Raw genomic sequence first — 20428 nt, 5'->3', positions numbered from 1 at the left:
TGCAGCTTTCAGTATTGTCTCTTTGTTTTGTACGTTTAGTATTTTTACTATGATGTGCCGTGGAGTGTTTCTTTTCTGGTCCTGTCTGTTTGGTGTTCCATACTCTTCTTGTATTTGTATGGGCATGCCTTTCTTTAATTTTGGGAAATTTTCTTCCATGATTCTGTTGAAGATCTGGTCCATGCCATTATCTTGGGATTCTTCTCCTTCCTGTATGCCCATGATTTGTAAGTTTGATCTTTTTATCGTGTCACACGATTCCTGCATATTCTATTCTTGTGATTTCTTAAATTTTTCATAATCTTTGCTTGAGTGGTCTAATTTGTCCACTTTGTCTTCCAGTCTTGATATTCTTGATATTCTGTTTTCCATTTAATTCATCCTATTGGTGAGGCTTTCTCCTGTTGTTTCTAATTGGCTTACTGAGTGTTTCACTTCCTTCTTCATTTCAGCCTAAGTATTCTCCAATATTTCTAACTCTTCTGAATTCATTCAGATGTTTATCCCTATCTTCCTTCAGTTCTTTGATTTCTTTTGTGTGTGTGTGTTCTTTAAATTCACTGAATTCTTTTGTCATCCCTGAATTTGAGTTCCATGTCCTGCATTATCTCTAGGGGTTTCTCATTGTACTCCTCTAGAATACTATTAGTATTTGGTGGGTGGTTTTTCATGTTATGATTTTTTGTCTGTGATTTTGACATGTGAATTTCTTTTGTAGTTTCTGATTCTTGTGTGAGATGCAAGCCTTCAAGTTTAGGCCTGCTTCTTTTTGTGAACTTCGTGTGTCTTTGTGGTTTACTTTTGGGGCATGAAAAGCTGGTTCCTCTAACCTTCCAGTTCTCTCTTTTGATTTTATATTGGAATGGCCGGATTGATTTTGTCTTCAGGAGTTCCCACAGAGGCCCAATTCAGATGAGGGTCAGATGATTTCAGGCTTTCTCCTAAGGTCTGGATCCCTCCAGGACCAACTTTGGCCTCAGGAATTTGAGGTTGGACTGGCCTGGGGGCCTGGCCAGAAAAGATGCTGGTCTAGGGCAGCTGGTGGCTGTGCCTCCCAGAGATGCAAAGGCAGATGGGGCAGGAAGAGGCCCCAAGGACTCCTGGGGACTGCACTGAGGAGCTGGGTTGGTCAGGATGCAAAGGATCAGGAAGAGGAAAGATCAGCTCCCAAGTCCCAGAAAGAGGATGGCAGGTGTACAGGCCCAGGGAAGCAGAGGGAGGTGAGGGCAGGGCCAGGCCCAGAAGCAGTGCTCCTGGGGCCCAGAGAAGGCACTATGTTGGTCTGGATGAAAAGGATCAGGAAGCAGTATTGGTTCCCCAGGTGTCTGGGGCCCCAAGACAAGGAATGGGACAGGACCCAAATTAGGAGAGACCGGCAGGGGAGATGGAAGGGTGAATGAGGCTGGGGGAGTCAAGGTGCATAGGGTGCGCTAGACTTACCCCGGAGAGAGGCCTGCAGGTAGGAGAGCGAGTTTCAAAGTTTTATATAATCTGTTATCCATATATATTATAAAATTCCAACTTTTCCTTCATTATATTTTTTTCATACTCTATGTGGCTTCACAATGCAGTTACACAGTGGTCTATTATTTTTAACAGGTAAGGAAAACTACACCATACTTGTGACTGCTTCACCTTTCAGTTAAGTTCAACAATAGTATGAAAAGCTACCTTTGAGGAGTTTAACCAATTAGATATTGTTAGATATGTCATTAAATACGTAGGACTTTAACAAATAACACACTGATGCATGAAAGAAGATATTTCGAAAAGTCAACTAAATAAAATTCGTGATTCTGTAAGATGATTTAACTTACTTGATGAAGATTAAAAAAAAAGTGACATGAAAAATTGTACAAGTGTGACACTTCCCCAGTCAATATGAAAGGTGAATCCATCAGATGGGAAAAGGTTGAGACCAGTTCTAACAGCACATTGTTCTTAACTGCCTCACTGATTCCAGGTATGTAAGTAAGTAAGATACATGTCCAGGGCAGCTCTTACCAGTCAAGTCAAGATTTTCCATTGTGATTTCAATGGAACATCAGAACCTCTGGCTTCTGTGATGTAGCAGGATTCTGTGAAAGACCCAAAGCAAAGTAGTTAAAATGGGAGCCACAACTGCTTTTCAGACAAAGCCCACACCCATTCTCCTTTGGTAAAATAATCACAGATAAAAGGAATAAACAGCCACTCAAAAACAGGCAAGCATCCTTATGTCAACCACTACTTTTTAGAGAAAGTGACCCAAAGTGTTTATGGTTGATTTTAGTTCAGCAAATAATCCCTGCAATTACCCAACGTAGATTTCTGAGAGTAAAGTTCTCTAGACTTAAGAATTACAGGCAATCACTTCCCAGCCTATTTACTAAAATTGAAGGTAGATTTACAGGCAAAATCCCTAGGGGGAGGAGAGAAAATAAGGTGAATTTGATATCCCTATTAAATTCAAGTTACTTTAAATAACTGCCCCAACTTAACTAATCTATGATCCTGCTGTTAATATAATTTATCATTTGAAAGATTTAAAGGCAATGAATGAAGCAAGGCAATGAATGAACAAACAAGAAAGCGGCTAAGGGTAAAGGGGATAGAGATAAAACATAAAACAAAAAACATTACTTTCTAAGTCTGAAGAACTAAGAAAATATAAAATTTTCAAAGTCAGCAAAAAATATACATAAGTTAAATGAAATATTTTACATTAAAACAGAAGTATGGACATATTCTAAACCCACATTATTTCAAAGAATTAAAGTTATTTCAGTTTGTTTTGGAGATGCAGTTCCTAGTAGTAATACTAATAGTAATTTCAGTGGTAATACTAAATCCATACACAACTAAAAGGGATCATTTCCTGTACCCAATACATTATGATGATATGTTTCTTTAGAATCTATAAGCAAAACACTGTAGAAACTGAGTATCACTTACAACTTAGAGTTTGGTCAACAGTATCTGTCATTTTATGGTTTGGCTAAATTTTTTTCCCTAATTAGTCAACATTGATATGAAAAATCTGGCTCTTCACATTAAATATCAAAAAATGTGTTATACACTGAGGGACATCTGGGTATACAAACTTAACTCAATAGGGGTTAATATATATGACAGAATTCATAATTATATATGTTATGGGCATATAGATAGAGGAGGGGGTCTAAATATGATCAAGATGTATTATATGAAATGCACAAAAATTATATATATATATATATATATATTGAAGAAAATCTGTTATAATTAAATGTAGTAATTCAGGAATTAGAAAATTTAGTTGTCACTCAGTCCTTATGAAAGCAATAGCAAAGGAAATACTAAATAAAATAACAAATGATCTCATGGAACTTCATGCCAGACTCTACTCAGTCATCTGCAGATATCTGAAAATAAGGAGATGGCTAAAAACAGAAAAGCAGGTAGTTTTAAGCTAACTATAGAGGATAAACATGAATACATTAAAATTAAATGCCTTTTTATGATGAAAACAAGCAATCCCCCAAACTGATCAAATACATAGCAGAAAAACCTATATTTTCATAGAATAGATGGCATTATTTAAAAATACTCTAATGAAACTCTCCTGCCAGCAGGATAGCTCAGCAGGTAAAGACACTTGCCACTGGGCCTGACGACCTGAGTTCAGTCTCTGGAACCCACAAGGCAGAAGGAGAAAACAGACTCCTACAAGTTGTTAGCTGAGCTCCACACTCACATGCACACACATGTGCTCACACAGACACTGTAATTTATTATTTTTTAAAAGATAATTGGATAAACTATATTTCATATTCATGTACTTTAAGGGAAGTATTCAGCATCATTAAAATGTTTTTCAATATTTTATTTATTATTTTTATGTGTATGCATGTATTGCTTGCATGTAGGTAAGAGCACCATGTCGTGCAATGCCCACAGAAGACAGAAGAGGCTGTCGGATCCCCTGGGACTGGAGTTACTAACAGTTGTTAGCTGCCATGTGGGTGCTGAGATTCAAACCTGGCTCTTCTACAAGAACAATCAGTGTTCTTAACCGCTGAGTCATCTTTCCAGCCTCCAGCACCATTAAAATGTTACAAGGGCTGGGTAGATAGATCAGTCAGTAAAGTGCTGGCCACACAGCCTAAGGACCTGAGTTTGTTCCTCAAACTCATATTTAAAAGAAGATGGGCAAGGTGGCATACTTGTAATTCCAGTGCTAGGAAGGACACTAGAAGTTGACCTTTTCCTCTACACACAGGTGCAGAAGACATACATACAAACACAAGCATACAAACAAATTTGCAAAATAAATGAGTAAAAATCATAAAATAATTATGTGTCAAGTACATAAATTGGCATTATGTGGCAAGTACATAAACTAAAAAGATAAATATAATTTGGGCATCCATGAATTCTGATAGTGTAGGTTGAATTGTTTTATTTTTTTTATTTTGCTTTAGTCTAAGAAGTGAACATATGCCATCTAAGAAATATGTTATTCATCTCACATAAGCTGTTCTTTTAGAAGCTGAAAGATAAACTCTTACTAATCTTCAAGCACCCTTTATATATTTATTTCTACAAAGGTCTTCATACCAAAACATGGGCCATAATTACATAATTATACCTCATTTTCATACCTGTTTGATAACTCATTACCTATGATAGAACAAGGAGATGGACTATGCTGTGGCAAGCAAGTTTGTTTGAAGTTCTCCTAAGAAAACAAAGGTTAGTGTTCTTAACTGCTGAGCCATCATATCATCTTATATGGTGAATGTAAGAAACCAGGGAATCATCAGAAAGCAGATGTCTCTTTCCAGGCTAAGCTCTTGTATGGTAGAGACTCTGACCTGAATGTATCCCTTGCCCAAATTTTGTCTGAAAATCCAAGTATGTACCTGTGCTGTCTGGGTCACACTCAGGCTTCTTGTCAATCCCAGTTACCCCAACAGACCCTTGGAATCCTGACTTCCCAGGATCAGCTCTCATTGGCTCACTAAGCACTTTCCTTTGCCCATCAAGGTCTCTGATACAGCCTAACTGCCTTCTGGCCAGTTCTGACCTGACACAGGTTAGGATTCCCTCTGAAAAACCTCATTATGCTTCTTCATGATGGGTGGGAGAGCCACCTATTAAATATCTGTATTTTGCCTCTTACCACAATAGGGCAAATGACTTGGCATCTGAAAACCCTATCTCAAGGGCATGACCTAAGCAACTGCTAAAATATCCCGGAGCAACTGGCTTTCTGGCACAGATCATTTCTTGGGGAGCCATGTTTTGAAAAGTTTATGAGACTAGAAGGGTGAGCTACCACTTCTTATCATAAGGCAGACTTCCAATCACTGTAAATGCCCTGTACAGCATTCAAAGGCACATTACTGCAATTGCAAAAATCCCCTTCTATGCCAAAATTGTGTTTGGCATCCCGACGTCACCACTACTCAGTACAGAAGGGACTCCAAGGTAACCATGTGCCCACTTATACCAAAGCATATTTAATCCCCAAGAATGACTGCTTTTCTGATGTTCTCATCAATTCCCTGGATAACAGATTAAGCTAACCAACTCATTTTAATACATATCCCTAATTCAATCAAGCTCAATAAAAGTCATTCTGGACTGCAATTATTTGCTAAGGAATAATTATACTCAAATGAAAAAAAAATTGCTGGGCATGGTGCAATGCATGGTCAAAGGCTTCTCCATTTATTGTTCAAGAATGACAAAAAGATCAAACTGGAAATAGCTTTTCTTCCTCCATCCTCTGAAAACAGAATCCTCATGCTCTTACTGAAAAATGTCAAGGGGGAACATGAGAAAGCAAATTTTTGAATTTTATTTCCAATGATGTTTCTGATTTGAAAGAGGCTAAATTTCTAAACTAAGAGTCAGTACAACCTCAGAGAACCAAAACAAGTCCAGATCACAACCTAAGAGTTCTAGTACCTACAAGTCACTAAGTCTCCTGCTGGCATCCTCCATTTGCCCAACAATAATGCATTCCAACAAAGTAGGCTTTCTTTAAAAGATTCTTCCTGTTTTAAAGCTTTCTGCATGTATATGAGTTTTTGTTTGCTTCAATTTATTCATATACATGTGTGTGTGTGTGTGTGTGTGTGTGTGTGTGTGTATTACAAGCTTATAAAGTGAAGTGAATACAAACTCCAAATTCTGACTTTCATGTAATGAAATGCAATCATGTTCATTGTCAAAAATTTCTTGTTAGGGGCTAGAGAGATGGCTCATTAGTTAAGAGCACTGGCTGCTCTTTCAGAGGACCTGGATTCGATTCCCACACCCATCCCTAACTAGTTTCAGGGGAATCCAACACCCTCTTCTGACCTCCACTGGCATTGAATGACACAGGTACACTTACATACAGACAGTACACCATACACATAAAACAAAAATAATAAAATTAAAAAGATTTATTGTTAATTTAAATAAAGCTTTCTTTGTCCTGCAGATGTTTTCCCCTTTACAATTCAATGTATTATTCTAAGTTCCTGAATCATGGCATCCAATGCATTCTGTAATATTATAGTACTGAGAATTAGGCTATGATTCCAGCTGTTGCACAGTTTTAGTCAATGAATGCCATGTTTCATGTCACTGTGGTCCACCACAGGCCAGAACTGGAAATGACACCGGTTGGTCTCCACTAAATCATTTACTAAAGTAAAATATCATCACATAAACAAAGATAGTCCCCAGAACACATTTTGTATATATATACACATACACACACACACACACACACACACACACACACACATAATAGTGTGTGTGTGTGTGTGTGAGTTTTAACATGAACTGTGAATCAGTATACCACTTTTGTTAATATTGCCTGCCTATGTTTTAAAGTTGAAGCTTAAGCCACAACTATTTCACAAGCATTTTTGGGCAGGCACCAACCTTCAACTGACATTACAAATGTCAGCTATACTAAGAATGGATATCTTTTAAAGGAACATGCAAATCTGAATTTGTCACCTTCCTATCACAAGCATGACATTAACTCATGACCCAGAGCTTTTTAATTAAGAAACACTAAATATAATAACAAAGGCAAACAAGTCTTAGGAGTTCCTTCCACATCAAACAGTAATTGCAGATTTGTCCATTTGTTTACTTTCCAGTAAGTTGCCAGATAACACTAGTTAGCAGCGATACAAATGCTCTAGCATTCGTTTCTAACAATGGCTTCTTGAAATGCTAAGAATAAAGACTTGGCTACCTCTTCTCTTTCAGTACTCAATACTGCCTCATTATAAAATTGAATTTTTTAACTATCTACTACCTATCTACTTGCCAACAGAAGAGCAATGCAAATGATCTAACCTTCCACTGTTTGAGAAATTAAAAACATATCACTATACATTAGCATAAAATGTGTACTAATATTGCTGTTTTCTTAAAGCTGATAATATAAATGGTAAATCACATGCATACAAAATTTTACATAATGATAGAGTAATGCAGGTTGGGGAGATAGCTCAGTCAGTAAAATATGAAAACGTAAATTCAATCCCCAGAACCTATTAAAGGAAGTCAGGCATGGTGGCACCAGCTTGCAGTCCCAGTACTAGGGAGATGGAGACAGATGATTACTGGAACTCACTAGCCAGCTAGCCTAGACACTCTGGGGCATCCATACATACAAGTACAGAGAGAGGGGGAGGGAGAGAGAGAGAGAGAGAGAGAGAGAGAGAGAGAGAGAGAGAGAGAGAGAGAAGAATGCACACAGGGATTGCTATGCAGGAGATGGAGAAAGAAGAATGTGGAACACAGATGACTCTAAGGTATATAGAGAGGATGGAAGAGAGTTAGAGGCATAGGATGAGCAATACTGTACAATACTGGGAGCAGCACAGCTTGAGAGAAGTGTTACAGGGCATAGGAGGCAGATCTGGTTGTATCAAAATTCTCATATCAGAAAGTGGAACATGAGGGGGCTGGAGAGATGACTCAGAGGTTCCTAGCACCCACATGCTGGCTAACAACCATTCCTTATTCCAGGAATCCAATGCCCTCTTCTGGCCTCTGTGGGTATGGCATGACATGTGTGCACTTACATACATGCAGGCAAAATACTCATATACATATACTAATAAAGAAATCTTTAAAATTCCCAAAACAAAGAAAGTGGAACATGAAATATGGGCAAATGAGAAAACAATGTGATTTGCTTCTTTGTTCTGTCCACAATTTAAGCAGAAGACTACAGTTAGTAGCATGGAGCTGTGCTAAACCTGCTAGTCTGAGATGTAAAACCCTGCAACTGTGGGCCAATTCCAGGGCCTTTCAGACCCTCTGTTCCTGATCAGCAAAATTGACACGGCATCCTTACATCTCTAAGGTTTCTCCTAAGAATTAAAACCCCAATACTATGTGCGATTAATATACACCAATAAAAGAAACAGAAAAAATAATTGTTAGATTATATAAATACAAAGTGTTTGTTATACAGTGAGCATTTAATAAGTGTAATCTTAGTAACCTTATCATTAGAGTTAGAAGTAGGCAATAGAAAAAGCATTTAATAAAGTGACATTGTGAGCACAGTGAGATTTCTTTGAGTATTCTCAGCATCTGGATGCAGAATGAATTGCTTCTCTTTCAAATGGTGTTTCACTCTAGATTCTATTTTAATTTAGGTGGCTTTAGCATATTTTAATTCTGACTAGTCTAAGTGACCACCTTTTACTGCTACCAATTTCCCTATATATTAACTGATTTGATAATGTGGATATTTTATTAGAATATCATTTGTTATGGGATTATTGCTTCCAGGAACATGGTAGAACCATGAATTTCTGCAATTTCCACAAGCAAAAGTAGAAAGTGAGCAGGCATTATTAGTTCAATGAGATGGCTTGGTAGGGAGGCACTGAATGCCTCTTTATACTCCTATGAACTGTATAAATGTGCCTTTGACCTTCTCAGGCAGGGGAAATTACACATTTAAGGCAGAAGGAGTTTCACTTCCAAGAAGAGTATAAAAACATGCTTGCCAGCAGCTCTATCAGGAAAAATGACAGGGAACCCCCAGGTACTTTACAAAGAATCATTAGCTCTATGCCATTAAACACTAAACTGGAAAATAAATTGTTAGTGTAATCTCAGTCAAATGGGATAACCCTCAGAGACTGGTTAGCTCTTACAAACCCTCACCTACACACTTTAGGAGTTAGCCTGCACCTTCTACAAGTGAAACCAACTTGTCCTTTGACAAGAGTTCTCATGGCTGCTTTCATTTCATCAATAATTCACAATATACAGAAGATCACATTCTTAATAAAAAAAATAGTCTACAGTCACGTGATTAAAAAACGAAGCCAGTAATCAACAATGTGTATGATTATAAATGGAAAATATTCTGTTCTAAGAAGTAAAGGGCATCAGTCTTTCTCATTTCCCTTTATTACTAAGTTAAATTACACAAATACCTTTAAAATATAAGCATCTACATAGTGAGTTCCAGGACAGTTGGGGCTACAGGGAGACCCTGTCTCAAAAAGACCAAAAAATTAAAAAAAATAAACATAATTGTGTGATGCTGTTTAATAAAATTATTTTATTCAAAATTATATTGTTATCATAGAGAAATCACACTAGAATTGACCAAGAAACTTCCTTCCTATTCGCCAGCTTTCACAGTGCCAGGAGGTGTTAAGCAGACCCCTGGGGACAAAAAGATGGGAATGACTTTACCCAGTGCTGGATCCTGAATACTGCAAAAAGCAACCTGCCAGGCAAGATGTGTCCACTGGTGTAATGGTAGCATGACTGTTCCAGGGGTAACCAATCACTTTCTTATTGGATTTGAGGCCTGCTCCACAGGAAGGAATTCATGCGAGGTACTGTAAATCTGATCAAAAGCCCATGACTGGGGAGATCATAGACCCTATGGGGGAACTTGCGACTATTGTTTTGCTAAATGGACAAGTTGTCAAACTGCTTTCTAAATACTAATGTTTTATATCCATAGAGCAGTGTTGCTCTTAACCTTGATCAGAGAAATGCCTCTGAATGGGCAGTGCTTAATGTACAGATTTATAACTGCTCAATATACTTCAAGTAATTGACTCAATTGAGTACCTATTCCTAAGTGGGACATCTTTATCAATTACTCCCTTAAAAGGATAAAAGAACATCATAGAAAAGGGGCAGAAAAAAAATTTAAGAGCAGGAGAAGAAGAAAGAATGCTCTGAAATATTGTCTTCTGGCCAGGACATGGCTATTGTAGTCATGAACTCAGCAGCTGTGGTTACTTGCATAGGACCTGAAAAATATCAAGCCTAGTAAACATTCCAGCATAGAAAGGAGAGAAGAGCACAAGGCCCACTCAATAGGATGGAATTCATGCCTAGTACTGCAAACCTAGTCAGATACCTGTGGCTGGAGAGTACAGTAGGAGAACCCACTACTGCAACTTTCCTAAACTAATATAATTTCTAACTATATTCTAAATTATCCTTATATTCACAGATTAAGTGTAACTCTCACCATTTATCAAAGAAACTTCTTTTTGCAACAGATGGAGGCTATTACAGAGATCCAAAAATGGTCAAAATACAGAGAATAAGTGACTATGGAGTGCCCAGCCCCAGCTGATATATCTACAATGCAACTCCTATACCTAAGGCTCAGGGAATATTACAGAAGAGGGAGTGGATAGATTCTAAGAGACAGAAGACCAGGATACCTGCTGCTAGATAACATCTGGTAAACTCAACAAGTAAGCAACATCCATAAACAGCTGCCTAAACAAGACTGCATAATGACAACACCAGTTGACATGCCAATGTGGACAAGAGCAATTTCAAGGTCCCACCTCTAGATGTTACAGGCAATTAATGAATGCTAAGCATTCCAGAGACAAGTTCCTTGATATCCCTGATATCCCAAGTGATTAACCCTAAACATATGTACATAGAAGCACCACTAAATAGACTCAGTAGGATATATTATTCTTGGAAGGAGATATATATCTATGTACATATAAAATAAGAATAATAAAGAATAGGTCATAAAATTGGGAGAGGGAAGAGTGGGAGGGGTGGAAATGAGGCAAGTATGGTATTCATGGATGAAATTCTCAAAACCTAAAATAATTGAAGAAAAGAAAAAACAAACAAAATTGGCCTTTGTATTAGCTGCCACTGTTCCTATGGTAGTAAATGCTTAAATAAAAAACATTTAGCTCCAATTAAGCCAATTCAGATTATCAAAGTAAACATGCTCCACATATTTCCATAGGTTTATCCCATGTCCCTTATTCTAATCTAGTGACCAACTGAACTCTTTGCTATACAACCCCAGGGGTCATCACAAGGACTAAAGGTAAATCGGGATAGGTTCATCCTGAAGTAGTCCTGGAAATACCTGTAATAAACATAGTACTTTGCTAATAAGTATTTTGAAATTTCAATTTTTTATAATTTACAATATCAGACATTATCATCATTTAAGTTGAAAAGGAAACTCACAATAGTGGCCATTTTAAATGGGAGAATTACTATCTACAAAGGTGTATTTTCTATACTGGCTTTCCTTGGCCAAAATTAGCATATATGTGTATTTTTCTTACCTAGGATATACTCCTCCATTTTTGGTTAAAAAGCATTTGATTTTTGAGAATATATTTCACAGGTCTTGAGAATGCATATCTTTTGGGAAAAAGAGACCATGTACATCAGGTGGGACCGATCTAATTCTATGCAGGATTCTGGGATAGACATATCACCCAGGCCTAGAAATCAGCTGATTCTACCTTCCCAGATATTGCAGCTGGATGAGGGATGGGTATGCAACCTGAATCGTGGCACTGTTCACAAATAACAGACGTGTTTTTTTGTATTATTACAGGTACATAAAATGAGAAAACTAAAATGGTTTGCAGTTTTGTTGAAAGAAGATAAAAAGAACATTAAGTATTGAACCACCTACTTACCTCCTGAAGAGAGTACTGATCTACTTTATACTATTTCAAATCTTAATTTCAACAAATTTATTCAAAATTTTTGGCTCATCATGATATTCAATTCATCCACATGTTTAAATTTTAAATCTCTACTCCTATGACAGCAACTTCTTCAATTTATAGTTCTCATACAAAGAAATTTCAGATTTCATACACATACAGTGAATAACTGGCAAATGTTAAGTTGACTTCTGAAAATAATTCTCAAGGTATTTGCAACTTCTTGCCTTTGCTATGTGTGGTAGTGTACATGCACGGTTATAGTTTTTCTAAGATTTAGGAGGAAGAAACAAATAATAAAAGCAAAAACATGGACTAGTCGGGAATACATTTTTTCCTTTCATCCTCCCATACACACCTTTTGAAAAGGTTAAAGAGGTTAAAACAAAGTAAAATAAATGAACATCAAAACTATTCTGAATATGAGTCTGGTTAAACTAAATAGATAACAAAGCAAAACCAAGTCATGAATCTAGGAAAGGAAGGTGGGAGCGGGAGTTGGCAGGGGTGGAAGAGACAGAAGAGTGTCGGGGGAGAGTTATTAGAATGCATTATATGCACACATGATATTGTCAGAGTCCTAAATTAACAATTACAATAAAAAACTATTCAACAAGATTATCTATTTTATTTATTATTTTGATGCTGAGGATTGAACTTAGGGCCTTATGTATGCTAGGCAAAGACTCTACCACTAAGCTATCTACTCAGTCCTCTGTACTTTTTTATGTTAGGACAGGGTCTCATTAAGTTGCCAGGCTGATGTTGAGTTCATCTAAGTAACACAGGCCATCCTGAAACTTCTGATCTTCCTGCCTCAGCCTCACCAGTAGCTAGTGGCTAGAATTTCATGCCTGTGCCATCAGGCCCAACTTTGAATATACTTTTAAAATGGAATCTCTGTGGCTTGAAAAGGCACTTACAGCACTTGAGTTGCTTTTCGTGTTGATTGTAATAGTCACAAAGAACCAAAGAGCTGGTTATTAGTCAGCACATATGACAATACATATCAGAACTTTCTTCATTAAATCTCTTACATTAACTTACAGGACTCTGGCCCCCTTTCATAAAAACTGAACATAATATTTGTGATATGGTCTCACATGCATCGATACAGAATAAAAAACCCAAGCTTCAAACCACTGAACTCTAGGGTAACTCAGAATCCAGAAAAAGACAGTACCTGCTATAAAGCAAAAGCAACAACAAAAATATTTCTCACTTTGAAGGTAAAGTGGTTACAAAAAAGGAACGGTAATAAATGTAAATTCAGGCCCAGTATATATTTCCCATTATTAGCTACATCAACAAGGCTTTTAAGATACTTTGGACTGCCAAAACCTGTTCTTACATATTGCTATACCCAAACTTTAACACTTTGGTGGTAAACAATAACAGGAACAGCAATGTACCTGGATCTCAATTTTGACATGTGGTTCATAGATTCAATGAATCTAGTCAGTATCAAGAGTTTCATCTAACAATTTAAGAATCTTGAAGACACAGTGTGAAACATAGACTTTAAGAGGCTTGAAATCCAAGTCTACTTGTTTAGAGTGAAATCTACAACACAATTCAATACCATTACTAACAAAATCATTATTTTAATTAACTTGCTAGGTTCTCTGTATCTCGTACTCCATGCCCATGACCTTTCTTCCCATCAAAGCAATCACTTTAATGTATGTACTGAATTCTCTGTATGTGTGGTAATTTTACATAAAACTGAGAATAAAGCATGATATACCAGAAGTAGAGAGGACAGATGCTGCCAACTCTTAAGGAAACTCTTAAGTTTCCCTTCTGAATTTCCAGAATGAAAATACAATGCATGCTAACAGACATTTCACTTTAATTAAAAATCTCCAGCTGTGGAGGAATCAAAGTAGGGTGAATGTAAATATATCTACAGATTTATAACTAAGCACTGTTATTTTATCTTTATCTTTTATATCACTGAAAGGTAGCACATATAATCTAAGCTTAGTAGCATCAAGTGGAATGAATAAATAAATGTTCAAAGGTAGAGAACTTGAGTACCTTTCTTAACTGAAACTCATGTAAAATGACATCATGTAAATGAGTCAAAAAAGTTGGCCTTATCAAAAATACACTGTTCAGGCAAGAAGGGACAAAACCCTGCTCCACCTGGTGCTGGTGCTGTCCTTGTGTATCAGGTATGAACATAAAGGCTCCCAAGTGCCTCTAGATCAGATCACTGTGAGGTTATGGAAAGGATTAAGCAATGCTGCAGGGAGCAGATTGGTTGAAGGAAATATTACTCTGGAAAAGAAGTCCTGTTTCTGCATCTTTGGGAGTCATAAAAAAGAAGCATTAGACATAATTATGTATAGTGATTTTGGAACTTAGGACTAAAAAAAATTAGCATGTTTCTAGGAGACAGCTTGAGGTACTTGATATTAAGATTTCCTTGCTATTATATCTGTCCACAAAGTAAAGGTAGTTCACCTTAGATATTTCTAACAGTGGAGGTACATGAAGTACAAAAGTGGCAAGTTATTATATGAGAACTCAAGCAGGAAACTAAAGTCCTAGTCTCTGAGATCCTAAGATTTCAAAATTACCCGGTTTTCGGAAAAGAAAGCAAAAGTGCTAGAGGCTTTGATACCTGGAACCCATTATTACAACAGTTATTATGCCTAGAGACCACCAATCTATCCCTTTGATCTGTACCAAAGATAGCGGTACAGTAGTATATCAAAGAAAGAGCCTGATTAGTTGCCATTTTATATCATAATTAATAGCATGTCAAATTGTTGAAGGAACTGGGACTTGATCACATACTAGTCACTAAAAGATAGAAATTCTCATACATTCAAATGACTTCATATTAATGCAATTCAATCATCAAATACTAGGTTTATGCTCATATTGTTGCACCAAACTGAGGCAGGATTAATGTAAGAATTTTTTTATAAGAATCAGAAAATTATGGGGCTGGAGAGATGGCTCAGCAGTTAAGAGCACTGGCTGCTCTTGCGGAGAACCTGGGTTCGATTCCCAGCACCCACAGAGCACCTAACAACCATCTGTAACTCCAGTTCCAACGGAAATCAATGCCCTCTTCTGACCTCCTGGGAATTTCACAACATGGGTACACTAACTCACATGCAGGCAATAGACTCATATACATAAAAAAATAATAAGACTTTCAAAAAAAGAAAGAAGAAAATTATTACCTATTTAAAAAAAACTGCCCTTTGGAAATCAAAGTACTTTATTGGCATTAAAGTCTATTAGAAAGAAACTGATACACACCATCCCCTCCCTCTTTTACACATTAAAAAGGCAGAGCAATCAATCAATATACATATGTTCATCAACCATACAAATAAGAGGGAAGGGAATCTCTGGATACAAATTACACAGTAGATCATTCATGCAGACTTCTAGATGTATGAGAGTTTTTTCATATTTGCATTTTTTCACTAGTAGTTTATTAACATCCACAGAGAGTAGGCAACTACTCTTAAGACAGCAAAGTATTTGCCATTTATACCTGATGAAGGATTTATTTTCTAATTTGTACCTTACAGATGTTGGTCCACATTTTTATCTCATTACCTCTTGAAATTTGTCTTTCAGCATATTTTTAGCTGAACCTGCAAGGTACAGAATATACCCTAGAATTGAATATCATGACATTAATATTCTTGTTAGGATTAACATACTTTATAATTGACTTCCTAGCAGTTTTGCCACTTTCCCCTATTAGACTAGTCCCTTTCAGTTAAAATTCCACGGTAAAGATAACCACATTGATGCACAGTAGATGCTTTGTAACTACATTTTTAAAGTTATAAACCCTTCTCTGAAAGTCACTCCAACCAGCTGATATAAAAGAAAACTCACACAAGTTCTAAATTTATAAATCATCATTGCTCTATGAAAATCAGCTCCATATAAATTACATGTAGATACAACTAGACCTTTCCAAAAATCAAAGGTACCAAACAAGCAAACAGAAAGAAGCATTCCTAATATCTCACTGAAGGCTACCAGCAGGATGGAAATGGAAGTTCTTACCAGTTCTTGCTTGCCTTTATTAACAGAACACAATTGTATCTAAGGCAGGATATAAAGATAGGGAGTATTAGGGAAAGGAATAGGATCTCCTCACCCACCAGTTTGGTTGACATCTCTTGCCAGCTGAGAGCTAAGACTTCTAACACACTTAACACTTGCTGTGAAGGCCGTCTACATAGAAACAAAATTCCTTACAGAGATGGTTCAAATAAGAATGTTAAAACAGAAAATAATTATGATTAGGGCCCAAGTTATATGGCCTTTCTCAACTGTCAACCTTTAATTTTATAGGTTTCTCGGAAGAAACTCCATTTATAGTAAAAGACATGTTTTAACCCCCTTGTGACCCATGGTTTTATCTTATCAGATTGACATTCAACCCAAGGCAAGTTGAGAGTTACCTATAATCGCATTTACCCCAAAGAAGAAAAGTTCCCTAGCAACCCTCTGAATTGTAACTTGAGAGACAAAGCCATATACATGGGTACTGCTAAGACACTAAAAAGAAGCCCATATCTACACTTACTCTTTCTTCTAATTGTCTTAAATCCATTTTAAAATTTCTTCCTAATAAAATCCAGCTCTGCTTCGTGTTGGCTCATCCTGAAACTCTTTTCTGTGACGTTAGGAATCCAATCTTGGGACTGAAGAGATGGGCCAACAGTTAAGAGCACTTATAGCTCTTCTAGAGGACATGAGTTCAGTTCCTAGCACCCAAGTCTGGTGTCTTACAACTGACTGTAACTCCAGTTCCAGGGGATCTGATGTTTTTGGCCTCTGGGGACCTGCATTCATATACACATAATTGAAATAAAACAAGTCTTAAAAAAAAGAATCCAATCTTCTCTGAAAAGAACTCCCCAGGCTGGAGCAAGAGGCAATGTGGCACTATCTTGTATCCAGTCATGCACCATTGCCGACAGGATTAAGTGTTCTTAAAACCATTTTCAACTCATTTTGGAATATCTGCTCCCCCCACCATGAACTTCCTTTAAATGATATATCCAAAAATAATTTGATATATTTTCAAGCATACTAAATTAAAAATAACTACCATTTATATCTTCTTATGATTTAAAGAAAACTGACTAAGAAAAACTGACCTGTCTCTGAAGCATCACCAAGTTGCTATGGATAGTCCACTAAGAAAAATAGTGCACACTAGTAATATTTATGCTTGAGACTCACAGAATACAATATCTTTAAAAACAGAAACCCCAAATATCGCTGAAGTTTTTCATTTTCCTTCCAAGCTAACTTTAAATAAGGAGAATGGTTTTTACACATACAGGAAAAAACATTCTATGCATCAAACATGGAAATGCTTGAAAACTTTTAGATGCCCCGAGCTATAGCATTTAATTGCCTTTTAATTTTTTACCTAGCATTTCACTTTCTTTTACTACAAAGACTTGTTATAGTGGTTTTATACCTCCTTTTTAATCTTTTTAATTTTTATGTTTGTGTGTGTGTGTACACAAGCTTTATGATTATGCTCACCTGCGCTTGTGTAAGAGTCAGAGGTCAGCACTGGGTGTCTTCTCTGTCACTCGCCATCTTATTGAGATGATGTCTTACTGAAATTGGAGCCCATCATTTCAGCTAGACTAGCTAGCCACCAAGTCCCTGGGATCCATCTCTCTTTTCTCCCACCAGTGCTGGGGTTACAGATATACACCACTATGTCTACCCCACTCCCCATCAGTTCTGGGATCCGAACTTAGGTCCTCATGCTGGTGCAGGAAGCACTTTATTCGTTGAATCATCTCCCCAGCCCTCTCCTTTCTTTTAACCTACTTATCTTCACTATTTTCATCCAAGTACCTGCCTAGGGCACTATGTGATATATGTTTTTTTTTTTTTTTTTCAAGCAAACGTTTGATGTGCTAACTGAAATGGGGGACAAGTCCAAAATGGGCTCAAGGGCTATCAACACTGGGCAGAGTGACAACATAGTACTACCATGATGTGATGGAAAACCTGTGTCTTTGTGGTTAGGAGTGAGGAGACTAAAAGGTTTGTGCTATTTAGCAGAGATCCTGTTTGAGATCTCTCTTACATGAACTGTGTTACATGGAATAAATCAGAAAGAAGGTGAACAGTTAGATTTATGAGTCACCCAAGAACAAATATGCTAAAACTATAGCATAGAAAGAACTCCTAGAGTTCTAATCCAAGGACGATGGGGGAGTAGGGACCCAAGCACTGAAATCCAGTGACCTTCACAGCCTGACTCTACATCCTTTACTTTGTGAGGAGTTAGGGAAGTGAAAAATCATCCACCCTTGCTCCTAATTGACACTCACATCCTACATCCTGAGTAGCCTCTTCCTCCAGCTCTCCCTGCCTATCGTGTGTATTGTCTTTCCAACAACTTTTCCTGGTGTTTACAATCTCACGTATTTCAAAAATTCTTTAACCATGAAGAATACTTCACTAACAGAATTATGTTCCCTTGTCCAGGTCACACTGTTTCTGTTAGAACTATTTAAAAGTGAAAATAAGCTGGCTACTTGGGTGGGCAATGGAGATGGTAAGCTCCTCTCTTAGGACAAACCTATCTGAAAAGCTAACAATGCTTTCTCTAATCCTCAGCCCAAAAATATAAGTAGCTCATCTCAAAATAATTTAGGTAATGTTAGCCCCAAGTACAGTACTACCAAAGTCTACTTTTCTCAGGGGATTCGAGAGTGTAGGGAGAGACCAGATTTAAATATAAGGAGTAGTTGTTTCTAGTTTGAGGTATTTGCTTAAATAATCAGATCTTATAAAGACTTCAAAAAAGCCCCACAATGTCACGTGACTTTGAATAAATTACTCTCAACATGAACTACAAAATACAATTCCAGCAACCACTTTCAAAACACTGGTACCAGGCCCTCTACCTTAAACCATTAAACCAGAATAATCTCCAGGGTTGGTCTTAGGCATGCTTAAAGTTTACAGCTCCCCATGTGATTGATTCTAAGGTACAGCCAAGACTGAGGAGAATTATGGATATATAAGCAAGGCAGTGATTAAAAAACACACAAAAAAAGTTAATGCTAAAAACTGAGAGATGACTAAATAGGGTTAAAATGGTTTCAGATGAGACTGATTCTAACCAGTTAGGCTTATTCTTTTTTATGGCAAGACCCTTGACCTTGACAGGCATCACACCAATTGATGCCACACATAAAAATAGATCTGTGTAAAAAAGGCATTGAAAGAGTCTCAGAGTAGCAATGTGAAGTTGACTTCATGTTCATAAGGCAGCAAGGAGAGATGCTGCTGTGTATTTCATTAAGTCCTTTTCCACGTTTTCGCTGATATTTTACAGCCAAAAACAAGGTTTGCAGAACAGCTGGCTAAGAAGGCAGCACTCCGTAGCTATAAAAGGGTAGAATTTCTTTGTGTCCATAGATTGCAACCAGAAGTACACCATGATCACTACTAAATAAACACAACACATTAAACACTATATAGTATGTTTCTAGAAAGAAAAACAACAAAGCATTTAAAATCCCAAATGACAATGACTCTTGTCTAATGTACTAATGAATGGTGCAAATGAAAGAAAGGTAGGAAAGGCCTCTGTGAGCCCACCAAGCTTATTTAACAGTGGCTTTATAAAACAAACAAGCAAACAAAAATAATCATTCCATATTGCCTAACCTGTGTGCGTACTTGGCGCTATTCATTTGAAGTCTTCATTTTTTGTTTTATGTCACTGTTCAGCCTTTAATGTAGAACTTCGCAAGCATTTATATAGTCATACAACCTAGATGCCTTTCAAATGATCGGGTATACATGTTGTTTGTTTTTACTAGATTTCCTCCTGGTCTGGTTCCTCCTCATTAATGTACATTTCAGTTCCTTCTGTGAAGAAGGGGTGCTAACTGACAAAGCTACTGGACAATTGGGGACCTTCAGTCAAATCAAAGAAAACACACCCTCAGCTCTACAAGCACAGTACAAAGACTTTATCAGGGGGAAATGCTTAGCTACTGTAGAAATTGCAAGCTTCACAGAGTTCAGCTCCAACATTCAAAAAGTAAACACTTCACAATTAGAAAGAAATCAAAACACTTATTTCAAGTGGGGAAGATCAAGGAAAAGAAAATGCTGTTTTGGAGGAATATGACAATTTCCATCTAGAATCTTCTATATGATAAAAATATACTTCTTTCAGGTACTTAACACATTGAGCTTCAAATTTTTCATCCTTTCAGTTCTCATTTTACACGAATAAAGGAAAGGTTCTGAATGCCACTTTTCAGAGCAAAACAGCATAAACCATACATCTAGATCAAGAAATGGCAACATTTAAGTATTTTTCAAATTTTTTTTTTTAATTAAAAGAAGCATTTCATTACAACAGCATTAACCTATTCAATAACAATGTTCTGAGCTAAGATGCATCTTTT

At 37.0% G+C, this 20428-nt stretch overlaps 1 protein-coding gene across 4 annotated transcripts in view; it reads right to left on the bottom strand.

Annotated features, from left to right (window-relative positions):
* Bbx (BBX high mobility group box domain containing) overlaps positions 1 to 20428 on the bottom strand; it is a 284258-nt gene that overhangs the window by 167761 nt on the left and 96069 nt on the right. For all 4 annotated transcript variants that reach the window (XM_008841418.3, XM_008841420.3, XM_029567518.1 and 1 more), the window contains exon 3: positions 2005 to 2078. The gene's annotated coding sequence lies outside the window, so the exon portion shown is untranslated. The remainder of the gene's footprint in view (positions 1 to 2004; positions 2079 to 20428) is intronic.

This window comes from Nannospalax galili, unplaced genomic scaffold (assembly GCF_000622305.1).
Source record: "Nannospalax galili isolate Female #2095 unplaced genomic scaffold, S.galili_v1.0 scaffold261, whole genome shotgun sequence".
Lineage (NCBI taxonomy): Eukaryota > Metazoa > Chordata > Mammalia > Rodentia > Spalacidae > Nannospalax > Nannospalax galili.
The sequence above is the reverse complement of the archived record's forward strand: the minus strand, read 5'-3'. Positions and strand labels throughout refer to the sequence as shown.